Raw genomic sequence first — 15673 nt, 5'->3', positions numbered from 1 at the left:
CAACGTTAAGAAATTTTAAAATCTAAAATACCCAATTCACTTCACTGTCTTTCTAATACAAGGTGGTCTGCCAGAATCGATGACTTCAAGTCATTTGCGAAAAATCTTCCCAGATTGAAAGAACTTCAAAAACTCAACCTTACGGCATAAACTCGCCGGAACGCTGATGAAATTTTGAAATATATGAGCAAATTTGAGTGCGTTTTGATGGCCTTCAAATAGTTTAAAATCCTTGAGTCAATAAATGAAAGAAAATTGTTTCTTAAAGAGATCAATGCTAGCATTGGCGCTGAAGTTAGAAATATAGAATGCGCGATCAGTGGAAAGCAATATATAATGAATTCTTAATTGTTGCACAGAATTTAAAGCATGTCAAGCCGATGTTACCATCAGCCAGAAAAAAAAACTCGGAAACGACCTACATGAAGAAATTGATGAAAATTGCAGTAAAGAAGAAATTAAATACATAAGAAACATTTTCTACGTCATACTTGACGGCGTTATCTGTGGAATGAAGCAAATATTCGCCGCAGAGAGTGACATATACGAATCGTTCTCATTTCTATGGCAGTTTCATGATATGAATGAAGATGAACTCAACGCAGCTGCAAAAACTTTTGCGAAAAAGTATTCCGTTGACAATCTGACAAGTTGTCCAATGAAGCTATTCTCCCCAGACACGTTTACGATACAAATTTTGAGACCCGTTTTACTCCATACAACTTATTGAATGCCATCAATTTTCCAACATTAGGAAGACTTCCAAAATATTTGTATCGCTTTGTTAATAAAATTTATAAAGTATTAGCAACATTCCTGTAGAGGGTGCCCCACCTTTTTACCCATGCTGCTATGTAAGACGATAAGCGCATTGGAAATTCGCAATGTCGGCCTCTGTATTGCGTAAGCAAATGTCAAACTTGTGCGTTTAACAAATTCAAAGTAGCAAACGCAACAAATTTCTAATTTGAATAATGTACGTTCGTTTATTATTTACACTTCTGTATTGTAGATTTAGTTTTAATTTTTCTTTGTTTCACTGGTTACAATGCGCATGTGTTACAGAATACCGATTGTCCTTCGCAACGCAATTCACTTGCTGTAGATATTTCCCTATTTTCATTAAAATCTAATTCATTACTTTCTTACTTGTTTTCCGAATACTTCTATTTAAAAAATCAGCAATCGGTATACTTGTCTGAAATTAGATTTCCCTTTCATGAAGTAAATTTTAAAATTGTACTCTCCTAAATCCAATTAAATATCTTAAGAGTCTAGGACTATTGTCTCTTCCCGAATATTTAGTTAGTAGCCAGTTGAATGGTTGATGATCGCATTCTAAAACAAATTATCTAAATTTCCTATAAAATTCAATAATGCCCAGAAAGGATTTGATTCGTTTTTGGAAACTAGGTATCCTAAGCCCTGAATTGAAATTTTGTTGGGATCAGGCTTAACACCATCTGTGGTCAGAACAAGCCCTAAAAATTGCGGTTCTAAAGAAAGTCGCATATGTTAGTTTGTAGTTTTAATTATGATTTCCTAAGAGGTTTAAATATATATTTTATATTTTGAATATGTTCTGTTATACCTGTGACAGATATTTAGTAACAATACATTACTACGCACGAATACCAGATGTGTGTCACCAGATACCAGCACTTTACCATGAGAACAAAGCAATTCTATCATATTTCATTGGAATATTTTTCCTTTTTAAAAAGGAAAAAAAAACATTTTTAAAAGTTTTTGAGAAACTGACCAATTTGGATTAACTAGCTGCAGCATTTGAGGAAGAAAATTGTTCGGCCCAGAGATTATTAGAGAGTGGAACTCAAACCTTATTGGCAGTCTATAATGCTCCGAAATCTGTGAAAAGTCTCAAGACGACGATGAAGAGGAAGAAGATGATTAAAATTATAAATTGTAGTTTTTGTACCCTTTATTCCATTTTTTTACTTTTAATAAAAATAAATGTATTGAATGATATTTTTTAATAAATTTTTTTTATCATGTAAGAAGTTATTAATATTAATAAGGTTTAAATTCAAATATAATTCCTATATTTTTATTAACAATTCTGCAATTTCATGGGCAGGTAAGTGATGTTAAATAAATTAATACTGAATAAAAAGTGGATAGGTTAGGAAAAAATTATAAAATATAATATAATAGTTAATAAAAATTGACAAATATTTATAATCATTGATTTATCGATAGTTCATCAACTATATATGGCGCGTTTTTGATCGGAGGCACCGGTTGACCTGAAGTGATGCTGTGACCGCGCGCTCTAAGCTCTCTATCTCGAAAACGGTTCACCGTATGAAAAAAATTTTTTAACAAAATTTGTAGAGAATTTTGTATTCTACAATATTGATAATAAATACCAATAGCAAAAAACCCATAGGAAATGAGATATTTACAAAAAAAGCGCAAAAAACCTATTTTTGTGACCTTTGACCTTGAAATTTAATAGTTGCGTACACCCTACCATATGTAGGTTTTGAGACAACTTTTAGGGTGTCAATATACAAGTATTTACAGACTCACAGCTGGGTATCTGAATTCAGAGGTGAACTTACTATAATGACTGGACTATTTTTTCAGTACTGAGATTGGTTTTGTTACCTCTCCTCTTTTGTGTCTTTATACTTTATTATTCAGTCCGATTTCAAATTTCAATAAAGACGGCTTAAAACCAATAGGTTGTCGTTTTCCTTAGTTGCAAAAACTGCGTGTCGGTGTGCGCATAAAATATTATCGTTTCTGAATTTGGTGCGTTGGTGCAGAATTATCAGTGTGCTGTATGTCGATGCAGATATCAATCGAAAGAAAAAAAAACTAATTTTGAACAGCAAAATTGAGCGGGTCCAATTACGCGTCATGGCCGGTGCAAATGAAAAGCATGCTAATACACTCCGACTTGTGGAAAGGTGTATGTGGTCGGGAAGTGAAATCGGAGGAGATGACGCCAAAACAAAAAACGGCGTTTGACAATAAAAATGAAAAAGCACTCGCGTTTATAATGTTATCCGTGAAGCCTTCACAAATTAATAATGTGAAGCATTATGATTGCGCTGTTATTGCATGGAATAAATTGCTTGAAATACATCAGCCAAAAAGACCAGCGCGAAAAGTGTTATTTTTCTTATAATAACCCAACGATTACCCTCCTCCCGCCCAACCGACGCGAGGGGCGCAATCCGCATACGTGCGGAATTAGCCGAGTCAGAAAAGGCAAGAGAGTGAGATCTAAAACTGCTCAGCTACAGAAACAAAAATTTCAACAGCTAAGATCTAAAGTTACAATATAATAAATTCTTACATTTTCATTTATTAAGAGAAAACAATAAAGTCTTTTTAATTTTGAAAAGTGAGTCAGATAAGTCAAATGTGCTGGAATGAGAATTAAAATCATGACATATACGGCGGAATGGCTGGTTTAGTTCAAAATTTGATCTACAAGATTTTAGCAGTAAAGGTCTAACCTGCCTCGAAAGGCGAACCGGGATATTAAATTTAATTTCAGACAGGAGAAAAGAACTGCAAACAGTTCCATTCAAAAGTATCACTAAGAATATTATGCCAATCATTTCCTTACGACTAGAAAGTGTAGGTAGATTAATAAGTTTTAAACGACTAGTGTATGGAGGTAGACTTACCCTAGCATCCCATCGGAAATGCGCTAAGGCGAAAAGTAAAAATTGTTTTTGAACCGACTCTAACTTGTCAGAATGGATTTGGTAGCTAGGGTTCCATACCACAGAGCCATATTCCAATATAGGTCTAACCAAAGTTGTATAAAGTGTTTTAGTAATATACGTTTAACAAAACTGAGGACAGCTTTTGCTTTCAAGACCATGGTATCAATATGAAGACTGAAATTAAGCTTAGGGTCCATATTAACTGCCAAATCAACGTAGTTAAAAACTTGCTCTAGAATATGGTGTTTTATTACATAAGAAGAGGGGTGCACAGATCTACGGGAAAAGCACATCGTCTTACGTTTATTGAGATTGTTTAAGTCTGTTTGCAACAGACACCTTTCCTCAGTTGAAGTGTATGATTTAAAAAGCTTTACATCGTCAGCGTATAATAAAATTTTTGAGAATTCTATTACTGAAGAGATATCGTTAATAAACAACAAGAACAGAATCGGGCCAAGATGACTACCTTGCGGAACACCTGAAGAAAAATTAATTGTATCTCAAGGTGTATCCTCAAATATCACTCATTGTGTTCTATTATAAAGATAGGAAGATACCCATTGAAGGAATCTTGGCTGAAAGCCCAGCAGATCAAGTTTATGTATGAGAATCGAGATATTTACTTTATCGAAAGAGATATTTTGGAAACATTACTTAATTCATTTAAAGTGAACTGACAGTCATTGCTACTTTCAATATATGTGAATATTTCCTCCATTGCCAGATTCGTACTTTCATTTTTGGGACGTCCGACTTTACCCCCAGTGGTCGGTTTTAAAAAGGAGGTATATAATCTTGATGATACTTAGCTTCAGCAACAACTAAATCATGTTCAAATTCGATTCGAGCTACAGTAGCTTTTGATATAGCATCGGAACGAGGCCAAGCAATTTCCAAAATTGAATTTTTGAATTGAAGTGTACTTACCTCATAAATTCTACTGCGACGATGTAGGGATTTTTTTTTCTCAAAATTTTCATTCAATTCATTGCCGCAAAATAAGCATTGTTTTTTAAAAGAAAAAGCGGAATCACTTAAACGTGATCTAGTACGAGGAGGACTTACTGATGACCTTGTAAATGTACTGGCTTCTTGTTCTTCGTGTTTTCTTTTGGTGAGTGCAGCAATAGAACACTTTCGTGTATAATTTTTACGACACTCCTCATGCATTGTTACACTTTTTTGTTTTATAAGATATTTCGAAAATCCATCATCTCTTTCAATACTCGCATTAATCAGTGTCTTCATAGCACGATTAACAGTTACAGTTTGACCTTCAGTTAAAAGATGAGTACAAATAAAACAATAATTTGACATTTTTGTTATAAAACTCAAAACAGCACGAAATAGGTTAGGATAAGCACATGTTTTCACAACGGAGTTGCGCACAAGACTAACGGTATCTATTTCATTTATTAGGCACTCTGACATGTATATACGTAACATACTTATGCAAATTATGACGACTACGAATTATTTAAACTTTTAATCCGTTATATCTCCAAAATGGTGGCTCTTCGGAAAAAAATTATTTATATGTTTTTTGTAGAGAATTTTATGATCTACAATTTGGGTCTGGGGTAATTTTGCGAAAAAGCTCACCAACTTGCTGAAAATCGCGAAAAACTCAATATTGTCGACGCAATAGAGAATATTTAGAATAGTCGACAAGTGAACCGGTTTTTTTTTAAATGTTTAAAGGCTTGAGTTTTTCTGTTTATTAATTTATATAACTCTTTCGAAAACCACGGACTTATACTTTTGCTTTTATTAACAATTACTATTGGAACATACTTTTCAAATAATTTCATAATAATGTTATTAAAATGAGAGACACTCAATTCAATGTCACCATTATAATTAGGCCATGTTATTGTAGAAAGTTCTGTATTTAACTTTTTAAAATTGGCTTTTGCAAAGTTAAACCGAGTACAGAGGCACGAAGTTTGATGATTATTATCCCGTACAATGCCTGAGATTTCGACAGATATTTCTAAAGCAGGATGATATGAGTCCTCTGGTAGAACAAGAGGATTACTCTGAATAACGGAACACTTTGCAGAGGTATCAACGTATACTAAGTCTAAGCATTTACCAAATTTATTCGGAATCAAATTAATTTGGTTCAGACCCAACTCGGACATTTTTTCGAAAAACTCATTAAAACATGACCGATTGCAAATCGGCACGATATAGTCATCGAAAGGTTTCCACGAAGCACATGGTAAATTGAAATCACCTAATACAATTATTAAATCTGCATTATTTGCCATCGAGGTAGCACTATTTAATAAATAAGCATGCTGCATGTATACAGATAAGTCCGAATGGGGTGGTATATAAGATAGGGTTAAATAAATAAAGCAACTATTAACGTATACTCTAATACATTTAAATTCAAATGAGTCGGTCCCTGGAACAAGAATATTTTCAGATGGGATAGAGGAATGCACGGCAAATATAACACCTCCACCGATTCTGTTCAGTCGATCACATCTAAAAATTTGAAATTCGCTGTTTAAAATCTCATTATCAAAAATGTGAGGTTTTAACCAAGTTTCTGTAAATCCAATTATATATAAATTAAAATTGGAACTGTTCAAATACAAGTCATTAATTTTGTATTAAGACCTCTAACATTTTGATAATAAATGCTTAGCGAATTTCTACCAATCAGTTTTTTATATCGGTGGTTGCTTTTGGTAATTTAACAATGTTTTCCTCAGTTTGACTTCTAAGTTCAGGTTTAAATTCGCGTACAAAAGCCCCAGGTGGCCAGAATGAACTATCTAAGACCTTTTTGAATGTTTCAAGAGATACGTCTATTTTAAACGATGATATACTTCTATCAGAATTGAAGTTAAATTTACGTATATTGATATCATCGATTTTTAAACGTGACGAAATGTAAGATTTAATGTCCTCCATTAAGGTATCTTTGGCAAGTCTCGAAATAAATATAGACTTTTTAGGTGGAATAACTATCAAATTATTAACTGATGCTACTAAGTTAATAGGGGGAGCCTCTGGAATTATGAGACACTTATTACTATTAGATAGAGCTTTTGGGGAATTGAGCTCTTTGGAAGTTGACGGCTTATCACCTTGAGGGCAAGGAGAAGAGAGATTTATTAGGTCATTGGGAGGAGACGTTCTTTTCTGAACAGAAGAACTAAGTGTTACTTCATCGGAAGGACGTTTACGCTTAGGAGCAGGTTTAGAGGATTCGTGAGAATCATTCAGACACTTAAAAGATTTGAACAATTTTTCGTAGTGCCTAAATTTTCCAGTGAGGGTTACAAGATCTCGACCGATTTCGTTAAAGCCATTGCGTGTCTTCCTATAAACTTTAAATAGATCGATTTCAATAGATCTACAATTTAAACAGGACCAACGCAATCCCTTACAGTCGAGAATAGAATCTAAGATTCTACCAGTCAGTCCAGCACATTTAATATGGGTAAGCTCATCACAAAGCCAGCATGAAACGTAGCGATCTGACTCGCCTTTAATGTTACAATTGGGGAAGTTACAAGACATAATAAACCACAAGAATGAAGATCAAATAAAAGAGTAAGTAGAACAAAATTTAATAGATAAATAATAAATTAGTGTGTTAATAAAATATTAATAATAATAAATTCAATTAAGAACAATTTTTTTTATGAAAGTTTAAAACCAAGACAATTTGAAAAAGCAATATAGCGAGCAGTTTTAGAAGCACTGTAACAAATAAAAAGCTAAACGCAACACAGCTGTGAATAAAGAAGTAAATAAGATAAACAAAGAGAGAAAATAGAATAAAATAAAACAAAATGAAACAAAAAGCTGACTCGGCACCAAAAATTGGAAAGAAAAAGTTTTTAATACGCACAAAACTTAAGAACATTTAATACTTATCATGAAACTGAGAGTTTAATCACTAAAAATTTTATTAACACGGTAACAAAATCAATTAAACTTCAAGAATTTTTTAAAATAAAAACACAAATGTACACAGCCAAAAAATTACAGCTTAAGAGCTTGAAGTGTTGCCAATCTATCTTATTTAAGAAAATTTGACACCTCAAAATGAACAAGCGGGCTACTGCTAGCCACATAAGTAAGTTTTTTAAATTAGTGGAAGAACCCACAGATGTAGAAGTTGTAATAACTAATGAGCTTTTAGTTATTATTTTGCTGTCGAGTTTGCCAAAAAAGTTCACTCGCCATTTTAAAAATTAAATTACTAGAAGAGGCCTTTCACCCTATAGAAGAAAGTCATGAAAGTGCTATCGAAGTGTTAATATAAGCACGATCATGTGCAAATTCAAACGCTCAGCGAGTAGACAAAAACAGCGCGACCCCACTTACGGTTCGCGTAACAACAATATCAAGTGCAATAAGAATTTGAAGTGCTTCAACTGCGGTCGGCGTGGTGACGTTAATATTTTAGGTACAGCGATTACTTCAAAAAAATGCACTGTACGTACCGGATTTGAACCAACAATAAAGGTTTATTTTTATACAAAAGCGTGCAAACTAAATGCAATAACGCAACAGTTTCAAAAGATGCCTTAAATAATGCAATTAAATGGCACAATCGTTTTGGGCACGTTAACTTCAATTGTTGAAAATATATGTCAATCAAAAAAACAGTATTAGGTTCGAAATTCGGCAAAATAGTACCCGATTTTGTGGGTGAAACATGCGCCGAAAGTAAAGCGTAACAAAGACGGCAGCGTACAACGTTTTAAGTCCCGTTTAGTAGCTAAGGGGTGTATCCTACGTATTGGTGTCAATGAATACGAAACGTTCTCTTCTGCAGTTAGGTACGCTACTATTCGGATGGTAATGGCATTGGCAGTGGAGCATCGTCTCCATAAACATCAAATGGACGTATAAACGGCATATCTCAACAGTGAGTTACGTGATGAGGTTTATATGAAGCAACCAGAGTGTTTTGTAGACAGCAGTTATCCGGATAGAGTTTTAAAGCTGAAGAAATCCTTGTACGGATTAAAACAAAGTGGTCGAGAATGGAACTCAAAGCTAGTCGTAGTTCTTCGAGACATTGGTTTTTCACCACGCCCTAGTGAACCGTGCTTTTACATCAATATTCATAGCACGGTACGCAATATAATAGCAGTATATGTAAATGATTTCACCATTACCAGTCATGTAAGTCCGAACTATTACAAATCAAAGCGAAAATTTCAAAGAAGTTCCGAGTGGTTGCTGGTGATCAACTGATCAACTAACAACTTCTAAAGTTACAATACATAAAGAATACGGCATGTCCGGTTGCAGAGATACCGCAACACCATTGGATGCGGGTTTCATCACTCAATGCAGTAAAAGACGTGTAAGAAAGTCGACAAGACATAGTATCAATCCATCGTTTTTTTTCTCTATTATTTTGTTACATTTGCTTTATTTGGTATTTAAAATTTCTGACAAGCATGTACTTTTTTTACTTAATTTGCAATAAATTCTTGTAATTTCGGTTTTGCAATTTTACAGACACGTTTACGATACAAATTTTGAGACCCGTTTTACTCCATATAACTTATCATCAATTTTCCAAAATTAGGAAGACTTCCAAAATATTTGAATCGCTTTGTTAATAAAATTTATAAAGTATTAGCAACATTCCTGTAGAGGGTGCCCCACCTTTTTACCCATGCTGCTATGTAAGACGATAAGCGCATTGGAAATTCGCAATGTCGGCCTCTGTATTGCGTAAGCAAATGTCAAACTTGTGCGTTTAACTAATTCAAAGTAGCAAACGCAACAAATTTCTAATTTTAATAATGTACGTTCGTTTATTATTAACACTTCTGTATTGTTGATTTAGTTTTAATTTTTCTTCGTTTCACTGGTTACAATGCGCATGTGTTACAGAATACCGATTGTCCTTCGCAACGCAATTCACTTGCTGTAGATATTTCCCTATTTTCATTAAAATCTAATTCATTACTTTCTTACTTGTTTTCCGAATACTTCTATTTAAAAAATCAGCAATAGGTATACTTGTCTGAAATTAGATTTCCCTTTCATGAATTAAATTTTAAAATTGTACTCTCCTAAATCCAATTAAATATCTTAAGAGTCTAGGACTATTGTCTCTTCCCGAATATTTAGTTAGTAGCCAGTTGAATGGTTGATGATCGCATTCTAAAACAAATTATCTAAATTTCCTATAAAATTCAATAATGCCCAGAAAGGATTTGATTCGTTTTTGGAAACTAGGTATCCTAAGCCCTGAATTGAAATTTTGTTGGGATCTGGCTTAACACCATCTGTGGTCAGAACAAGCCCTAAAAATTGCGGTTCTAAAGAAAGTCGCATTTGTTAGTTTGTAGTTTTAATTATGATTTCCTAAGAGGTTTAAATATATATTTTATATTTTGAATATGTTCTGTTATACCTGTGACAGATATTTAGTAACAATACATTACTACGCACGAATACCAGATGTGTGTCACCAGATACCAGCACTTTACCATCAGAACAAAGCAATTCTATCATATTTCATTGGAATATTTCAGGAAACACAGCGATAAACAAGTTAGATAAAGGCTTTTAGACAATTGTCAAAATGACTCAACAAAACTAATAAATAAAATGAAAAATAAGATATTTTTTAAATTCGTTTTATTTGCATGCTGGCGGATTTATGACGGGTTTTTAGGGACTCTTTAACCAATTATGTTGTTTGTGAAAAAACATTACTTTTGCATTATTTGAAACAATCGGTCATATTCCCGTTGTTGTTGTTGTTGTTTTAAAACGAAATAAGAATGACTATTTGGCATTCCTATTGACGTTATCGACATTTATCGAAAATAATTTTGAATTCCCCATTTTGAAACGAATATGGTAACGACATGGGAACATTCGTTCCTTGTCGTTGTAGTAATTGAGTGCCAAATAAAAACGAACGCGATTACTTGAAGTGAATTTTAGTGTGCAAAATGGAAAAATTTCCTGCGTATGCCAAAGGGTTAAGAAAGGTGATAAAACCATTGAATTTCGATACTTTGTGAGGTAATATTTCGAAAAAACTCATTTGCACCTCACTTTCACTATTATTTTGAATTAATTTATTTAATGGTTTTAAGTAACTTCTTTCATTTTTATATTTTTGTTTGGTTAGGGATTGTTTAAATTTAAATATAATATACATTATAAAAACAATCCCAAAGTTAAAATTATGTACAAAAATAATTGAATGAATTTTGATGTCTTTATTCTGTTTTGCTAATATATATATATTTGATATTTTTTAATTTTAATAATTCATTGGTTGTTTCAATATATTCTAAAATTTCAAAATTATTAACGGGATTATTCTTTAAATAATTCCAATTATTTGTTTGAATATTTTTAATAGTTCTATTATTTATTACTGTCAGAAATATGAATTACTAATTGTGTAAAACACCTTTTAGTCCAGTCATTTAAGCTTAAACTAGGTAAGAATCTCGGAATTCAGATACCCAGCTGTTAGTCTGTAAATACTTGTATATTGACACCCTAAAAGTTGTCTCAAAACCTACATATGGTAGGGTGTACGCAAATGTTAAATTTCAAGGTCAAAGGTCACAAAAATCGGTTTTTTTGCGCTTTTTTTGTAAATATCTCATTTCCTATGGGTTTTTTGCTATTGGTATTTATTATCAATATTGTAGAATACAAAATTCTCTAAAAATTTTGTTTAAAAATTTTTTTCATACGGTGAACCGTTTTCAAAATAGAGGGCTTAGAGCGCGCGGTCACAGCATCACTTCGGGTCAACCGGTGCCTCCGATCAAAAACGCGCCATATATAGTTGATGAACTATCGATAAATCCATGATTATAAATATTTGTCAATTTTTATTAACTATTATATTATATTTTATCATTTTCTTCATGCCTTAAATTTTTATCTATTCAATAATAGTGATCACCGTTTCCTAAAATTAAAAAATAATGAAGGGAAAAACTTAAATCTTACTATAATTATATTCCCATTAACACTAATGACATTTTAATTAGAAAATAATTAAGTGCATCTTCTTTAAAATCTGTAAATTTGTAAATAAAAGGATATTGATTTACTCATCATTTTAATTGGGCGTACACTGTCTTACGAACAAGAAATTTTCTTTAAAAAAGTTGGGAAAGGCAATGTAAAAACGGAGATATACTCGACTAAAAGTTTTGATAATTATCCTCATTCCAAAACACATATTTTATTTCTCCACGCATTAAGTGGATGTGACACAACTTCTGCGCTTTTTAAAAAGAAAAAAAAACATTTTTAAAAGTTTTTGAGAAACTGACTAATTTGGATGAACTAGCTGCAGCATTTGAGGAAGAAAATTGTTCGGCCCAGAGATTATTAGAGAGTGGAACTCAAACCTTATTGGCAGTCTATAATGCTCCGAAATCTGTGAAAAGTCTCGATCATCTTCGTTATATGCATTACGTCAAGGCTACAAAACTTAATAAACCTGTGCAGCTTTCAAATATTCCACCAACAAGTGCAGCTGCTCATCAACATTTCGAACGTGTATATTATCAAGTTCAAACTTGGTTAGGGCATGATTTGGAACCCCAGGTATGGGGTTGGACAATGCGAAACGATTTTCTGGAGCCTATCATGACAATTTTACCACCTGCTCCAGAACATTTGCTAAATACAATTTTCTGCAACTGCAAGAGTGGTTGTGGTTTGCGATGCGGATGCAGGAAAGCGGGCTTGCAATGCTCTTTAGCTTGTGGCCAATGTAATGGGCAAGCTTGTTTCAATGCTTTACCATATCAGAGCGACATTAACAAAGATGGAACTTTTGACCCCGAAATCATGGAAGAACTTGAAACAAATGTCGTTGAAGACGATAATGAAGACCAGTTTGAAATTTACCAGCAGCCGGAAGACGACGATGAAGAGGAAGAAGATGATTAAAATTATAAATTGTAGTTTTTGTACCCTTTATTCCATTTTTTTACTTTTAATAAAAATAAATGTATTGAATGATATTTTTTAATAAATTTTTTTTTATCATGTAAGAAGTTATTAATATTAATAAGTTTTAAATTCAAATATAATTCCTATATTTTCATTAACAATTCTGCAATTTCATGGGCAGGTAAGTGTTGTTAAATAAATTAATACTAAATAAAAAGTGGATAGGTTAGGAAAAAATTATAAAATATAATATAATAGTTAATAAAAATTGACAAATATTTATAATCATTGATTTATCGATAGTTCATCAACTATATATGGCGCGTTTTTGATCGGAGGCACCGGTTGACCTGAAGTGATGCTGTGACCGCATTGGAAATTCGCAATGTCGGCCTCTGTATTGCGTAAGCAAATGTCAAACTTGTGCCTTTAACTAATTCAAAGTAGCTAACGCAACAAATTTCTAATTTGAATAATGTACGTTCGTTTATTATTTACACTTCTGTATTGTTGATTTAGTTTTAATTTTTCTTCGTTTCACTGGTTACAATGCGCATGTGTTACAGAATACCGATTGTCCTTCGCAACGCAATTCACTTGCTGTAGATATTTCCCTATTTTCATTAAAATCTAATTCATTACTTTCTTACTTGTTTTCCGAATACTTCTATTTAAAAAATCAGCAATAGGTATACTTGTCTGAAATTAGATTTCCCTTTCATGAATTAAATTTTAAAATTGTACTCTCCTAAATCCAATTAAATATCTTAAGAGTCTAGGACTATTGTCTCTTCCCGAATATTAAGTTAGTAGCCAGTTGAATGGTTGATCATCGCATTCTAAAACAAATTATCTAAATTTCCTATAAAATTCAATAATGCCCAGAAAGGATTTGATTCGTTTTTGGAAACTAGGTATCCTAAGCCCTGAATTGAAATTTTGTTGGGATCAGGCTTAACACCATCTGTGGTCAGAACAAGCCCTAAAAATTGCGGTTCTAAAGAAAGTCGCATTTGTTAGTTTGTAGTTTTAATTATGATTTCCTAAGAGGTTTAAATATATATTTTATATTTTGAATATGTTCTGTTATACCTGTGACAGATATTTAGTAACAATACATTACTACGCACGAATACCAGATGTGTGTCACCAGATACCAGCACTTTACCATCAGAACAAAGCAATTCTATCATATTTCATTGGAATATTTTAGGAAACACAGCGATAAACAAGTTAGATAAAGGCTTTTACACAATTGTCAAAATGACTCAACAAAACTAATAAATAAAATGAAAAATAAGATATTTTTTAAATTCGTTTTTCTTGCATGCTGTGCTGCCTTATTTTATGACGGTTTTTAGGGACTCTTTAACCAATTATGTTGTTTGTGAAAAAACATTACTTTTGCATTATTTGAAACAATCGGTCATATTCCCGTTGTTGTTGTGGTTGTTTTAAAACGAAATAAGAATGACTATTTGGCATTCCTATTGACTTATCGACATTTATCGAAAATAATTTTGAATTCCCCATTTTGAAACGAATATGGTAACGACATGGGAACATTCGTTCCTTGTCGTTGTAGTAATTGAGAGCCAAATAAAAACGAACGCGATTACTTGACGTGAATTTTAGTGTGCGAAATGAAAAAATTTCCTGCGTATGCCAAAGGGTTAAGAAAGGTGATAAAACCATTGAATTTCGATACTTTGTGAGGTAATATTTCGAAAAAACTCATTTCGAAAATTCATTTGCACCTCCATGTCGCGACGGAGACGAGTAGGAGTTATTATTATTGTCGTCTTTTTGTACTTAAATTCACTACATGGTTCAAATATTTTCTGCAAAACAACAAATAACAACTTCAGATACAATGGCGTTATCATACCTTCTTAATTTTAATTTAAAACTTCAAAAAATACGAATTTAGAATCGAAACGACGATAACAACGACAACAACTTGGAAATGACAATTAAATGATAGCGTAAACGGGAATAAGGCCGAATATTATTTACCTTTTACATATATTATATATAGTTGTACTAAGATGTCATCTATGTGAACGAAACAACCATTAGTTATAAAATTGCCATGAACCGAATTCATTAACCTTTGAAATGTTTAGCTTCTTGAAAGGTTTAGCTCCCAAAAGGCATGTGAACAAACTCATAATGGCTAAAAGGTGTACTAAACTTGTACTCGAGTTACTATCCCGAATAATTTTTTTTCAGCGTTTCTCCTGTTTGGTCTTGAATTTCTTCTAGTGAATATATGGATATCCATACGTTTCTGAGAATAGGGATTTATCACCTGTGGTGTTAATATTTTGTTTGACTACGTTTGTAGGAGAAAGGTTATCCTTCCTTATAAAAAAGTTCTCTAAATTCTAATATAATATTAGTTGCAGCTATCTTTTCTTCTGATTTAAAGACTTGAAGATAAACATTTTAATAGTATTTGTCTCTACAATTCGCTCGATAATGGTTATATTTTCGATTGCGTACGACAAATAAGTTTATTAAAAAATATCCTATTCCCCAGCACTTCTACATATTGTTGTTCATTATCTATTCGGGCTTGTAGCTGTTGCAAATAATTTTGGCCAATAATTGTTTCGAAATTTTCATTAAAAAAGTCTATTACCTTCAGGCTTGCAAATAATGCATTTAAAAAAGAATTGAATTAACATTTGAACTAAATTTTTTTTGTAATCCCAAATACGGGATTTGGCTTAGGAACTTCCCGAATACGGGAAAAAATTAAATTTTTAACCCCAACATCGGGATTCACTATTATTTTGAACTAATTTATTTAATTGTTTTAAGTAACTTCTTTAATTTTTATATTTTTGTTTGGTTAGGGATTGTTTAAATTTAAATATAATATACATTATAAAAACAATCCCAAAGTTAAAATTATGTACAATAAAAATTGAATGAATTTTGATGTCTTTATTCTGTTTTGCTAATATATATATAATATATTTGATATTTTCTAATTTTAATAATTCATTGGTTGTTTCAAT

This window comes from Bactrocera oleae, chromosome 5 (genome assembly GCF_042242935.1).
Source record: "Bactrocera oleae isolate idBacOlea1 chromosome 5, idBacOlea1, whole genome shotgun sequence".
NCBI classification, from domain to species: Eukaryota; Metazoa; Arthropoda; class Insecta; order Diptera; family Tephritidae; genus Bactrocera; species Bactrocera oleae.
Note: the sequence above shows the minus strand (reverse complement) of the source record.